Raw genomic sequence first — 4,040 nt, 5'->3', positions numbered from 1 at the left:
ACTGCATCTCCTGTAACCAGGCAAGACTTTCTGTGGAGGGACTGGGACATCAACCCAGCCACAAAACTTTCAACCTACAATTTTTCCTGCCAGATGTGCTGGGGTGAAGGTGGCACAGAAATTGTGGGCATGGCCAACCAATGACTAGTCTACCTTGAGACCCATGTCACAAGAGAGAACCACTCCTGACACTTGTGGAAGGCCAGGATCCAGAGGCTAGATATCCCAGAGACCTAGGATATTACCAAACACAGGTGGCAAAAGAAAAAGTTAATGAAATGATGCCTCATGATATTCTGCTGTACTCATAGACTGAGGCTTCATCCAGCAACGGAAGGAAACAGATGCAGAGACCCACCGCAGAACAAAAGGTAGAGCTCGGGGAATCCTGGCGAAGAGGGGAAGGAAAGATTGTAGCCTCCAGAGGGGTCAAGGACATCACAAGAAAATCCATAGAATCAACTAACCAAGTCTCAAAGGAGCTCACAGAGACTGAACCAACAAGGAGCCTTCACGGGTCTGACCTTAGGCCCTCAGTATATATGTTATGGTTGTATAGCTCAGTCTTCTTGTGGAACTCCTAACAGTGGGAGCAGGGGCTGTCTCTGACTCTCTTACCTGCTTTTGGGACCCCTCTCCTCATACTGGGTTGCCTTGTCCAGGCTTAATATGAGAAGAGATGCCTAATCTCACTGCAACTTGATATGCCATGTTTGGCTGATATCCATATCCATGAGAAGCCTGTCCTTTTCTGGAGAGAAACAGAGGAGGAATTGATTGGGGAGAGTGGGCAGAGGGGAGTGGGAATGGGAGGAGAGGAAGGAGGGGAAATTGTGGCCAGGACATAAAATAAATAAATATGTAAATAAGTGAGAGAGAGAGAGAGACAGACAGACAGACAGACAGACAGAGAACAGACAGTATGGGAGGGAAATCTACTACAATCTTACCAAGCTTTTCCTTTGGCTAGGATTCTTCCCCTGGTTGGATAGAGCTCCAAAGCTGAGAAAGAAAATGCTGCATAGACACTCATTTTCAAGAGACTTTCTGGACACACGCACACAGAACCTGCTGAAATCCAGCACCCGGTTACACACAAGAAGCTGAGTCCTGGGAGCCATTCCCTGAACACAAACTAGACCCTGCCTCCTCCTTCCCTTCAAAATGGAGGCGCAGGAGTGGCCCCTCAAGATGGGAAGGGGAGAAAGGTTTGAAGAGAGAGGATGCTTGGAAGCCTCTCCTACCCCAGAATGGTGGGATTGCCCTCAACTAGTTTTCTGTTAGCAAATATTCCCTCCCCCAGCCATTTCCACAGGGGTGTTCTTTCCGCCGATGTCTTGCTATAGCCTAGTAGCAAACAAAGCACACCCACCACTGCATCCCTGGGACCTGGACATAGTCATAGGACTTGCAGAAGCTACGTGTGGTGTGAGCAGAGGCTAAAGTTGTGTATGAAGTGTTAGGTTTGTTCTGTGCACGTCTGTCATCTCCTAGGCACTGCTCCCACGGGGTAGCTGTCACTTCTTACCTTTGGTCTAGATGGGGTACACACAGATCAGATCTGAGCCCAGCCATGAAGAGCCAAGACCAGCTGGAACCACAGTTTCAGCCATGCTGCTCTGGCAAAGCCAGTTTGCCAAACTGGTTAGATTGAACCTGTGAGGATGAGAATAAATGCACACAGTTACACGTGGCTGAGCTTGGGAGTGGTTTGTGATAGCATCAGTTGTACCAGTAGTTGATCCCTCTACAAAGGGGAGAATCAGACACTGATAACTTCCTCTGCGAGTCTGGACACAGTCAGTCTAGAGACACATGACTGATTCTTGCTTGGAAAATCATGCATACCCAGCTGGCACAAGGAGGGATGAAATCAAGTTAGGTGCACTGTCCTGCCACTTTAAGAAGAGCAAGGATGTGCAGCTCTGATGCGTCAAGTGGATAACATAGGGCTTAGAGAGATCCAGTCTCCCTGATGGAATCTTGCTCCAAATAGTGTCAGCTACATGGGAGGAAACCCATTAGTAAAAGGCCGTGGGGAGTTCATTCAGGAGCCAGTAGTACAAGAAGACACTATGACAGCTAAGACAAGAGAGGAGTCACCATGTCCTCCTGTCTCACAAAAGATCCCTAGATATCTGGGCCATCCTAACTGGAAAGCAAAGGGAGATGTGATATAATATTAAAATTTGTATTTCAATTTGATGACTTATTTTGACACCTGAAAATGAGATATTATAACTGACAAGAGACTAAAAGTTAGGAAATCCTTTGGAGGTAGCATCATGGGGAAAATTAAGAGATCTGACAGGCTGTATTTGAAAGCAATGATGGGAGTTTAATTCATTCAATAAAATGATTATGTTGTTATATAACTCAAATGCATGCATATGTATATTTTCAGTGTGTAGTGGTTACACAAATTCTCAACTTACAGTGGGTTTCTGCCCCCCAGCAAATCCATTCCAGATTAAAGATACTATAAGCCAAAGATGTATTTCAGACATATAACCTATCAAATATCCTAGCTTAGCTGAACTTCCTTTAAACAGGTTCAGGACACTCACATCAAATAAGCTTGCAGATGGATAAAATTACCGAACACAAAGCTTATTGTCTAACAAAGAACTGAATGTTGCATGTAATTTGTTGGAAACACGATGAGACACAAAACACAACCATAATCTCTGGCGACACAGGACACGGGAGCCATTGTTTCCCCCAGGTGACTGCATGACTGACTGGGAGCTGCAGCCCCCTCCCGCTGCCCAGGATCACAAGAGAGTATTGTGGCAGGTATGACTAGCCTAGTAAAAGATATTCAAAGTGTGCAGCATGGCTTCTACCAGGTTCATATGGCTTTCATGCCAGCTTACAGTTGAAAAGTCGTAAGTTGAACTATCTTATGTTGGGAGACTGTTGCCATAGTATGTATTGAGTGTCCTCATAAAGATTCAAACTGGAGAATATGAATGTCGGGGGGGTAGGCGGGGGAACGTCTGCAGTAGAGATGAATCCTGTGCTTCCTCCCCTCCTTACTTCACTCAGTTCTAACAATACAACTATCACACAGCCAATTTCCCTGCAAACGCTCTGCCTGCGGCAGAGCTTATTTTATAGCTTTTTATTTAATATTCCTCCGAGAGTTATCATCTACTCTTACAGAAACAAAGACAACAAAATACATTTTCATCGTTCAAGCAGTCTGGTTCTTCCTCTTTGTGGATGGATCCAGACCCTTCGGAGGAGAGAACAGACTGAGGAACCAGGACAAGAGTCTTGTGCAGTAGGTGGCTCGGGTGCCCTGGGTGGCCTAAGCAAGGCCCAAACTATATTTTATTTCTCATTAAGCTCACCTGGAGGATACACCTAAAGCATCCATGTGTCAGACCATGGTTTGTTGTGAGAAATCCCCAAGCTAGGCTGACAACCAGAAGGTCCCGCACAGGCTCACGTGTTGAAGACATGGTCCCCAGCTGCTGCTGGTGCTCCTGCAGGAGGTGGCGGAGAGTCTAGCCTGTAGAGGCTAGAGACAGAAAGCAGGCTGTAGAAGGCATACCTTTGTAAGGAGTGCCACTCCCTACTCACTTCATTTCTCCCTCTCTTATTTCCCCAGCCTCCATGAGATGAGCAACCCTGCCACACATTCCCCACCATCATCTGCCTCATCCTAGCCCAGAGAACAATGGAGAGAATCAATCATGAACTGGAACCATAGGTGAAATAAACTTCTCCCCCTTTGAGTTGTTTCTAGCAGTTATTGATAACAGTAGTGAGAAAAATAACATTCCCTACACTACCTGGGTTTTGTTGTATACGTGTTTGTGTTTGTGTTTGTGTTTGTGTGTGTGTGTGTGTGTGTGTGTGTGTGTGTGTGTGTGTGTGTATAGATAATGCTGTCTGCTTGTCTGTCTTTTGTTTGTCCGCTAAACAGTAGCTCTACCATTCATTTCACTCATGACTATGTATCTTAAGAACCTGAGACAAACTCATCTGGTTACTTCATCTTAGCCTGCAGAACATCAGCTGTGGATGGCCCT

General features: G+C 45.8%; 1 long non-coding RNA gene across 1 annotated transcript; it reads left to right on the top strand.

Moving 5' to 3' along the window:
- Nucleotides 1-284: 284 nt before the first annotated feature.
- LOC143274146 (uncharacterized) lies at nucleotides 285-3,743 on the top strand. Its single transcript, XR_013052577.1, has 2 exons — nucleotides 285-371; nucleotides 3,617-3,743. It is a non-coding gene; the product is annotated as an uncharacterized LOC143274146 (long non-coding RNA).
- The last annotated feature ends 297 nt before the right edge of the window (nucleotides 3,744-4,040 follow it).

Source organism: Peromyscus maniculatus, chromosome 7 (assembly GCF_049852395.1).
Source record: "Peromyscus maniculatus bairdii isolate BWxNUB_F1_BW_parent chromosome 7, HU_Pman_BW_mat_3.1, whole genome shotgun sequence".
NCBI classification, from domain to species: domain Eukaryota; kingdom Metazoa; phylum Chordata; class Mammalia; order Rodentia; family Cricetidae; genus Peromyscus; species Peromyscus maniculatus.
This window is presented reverse-complemented; position numbering and strand designations above follow the sequence as displayed.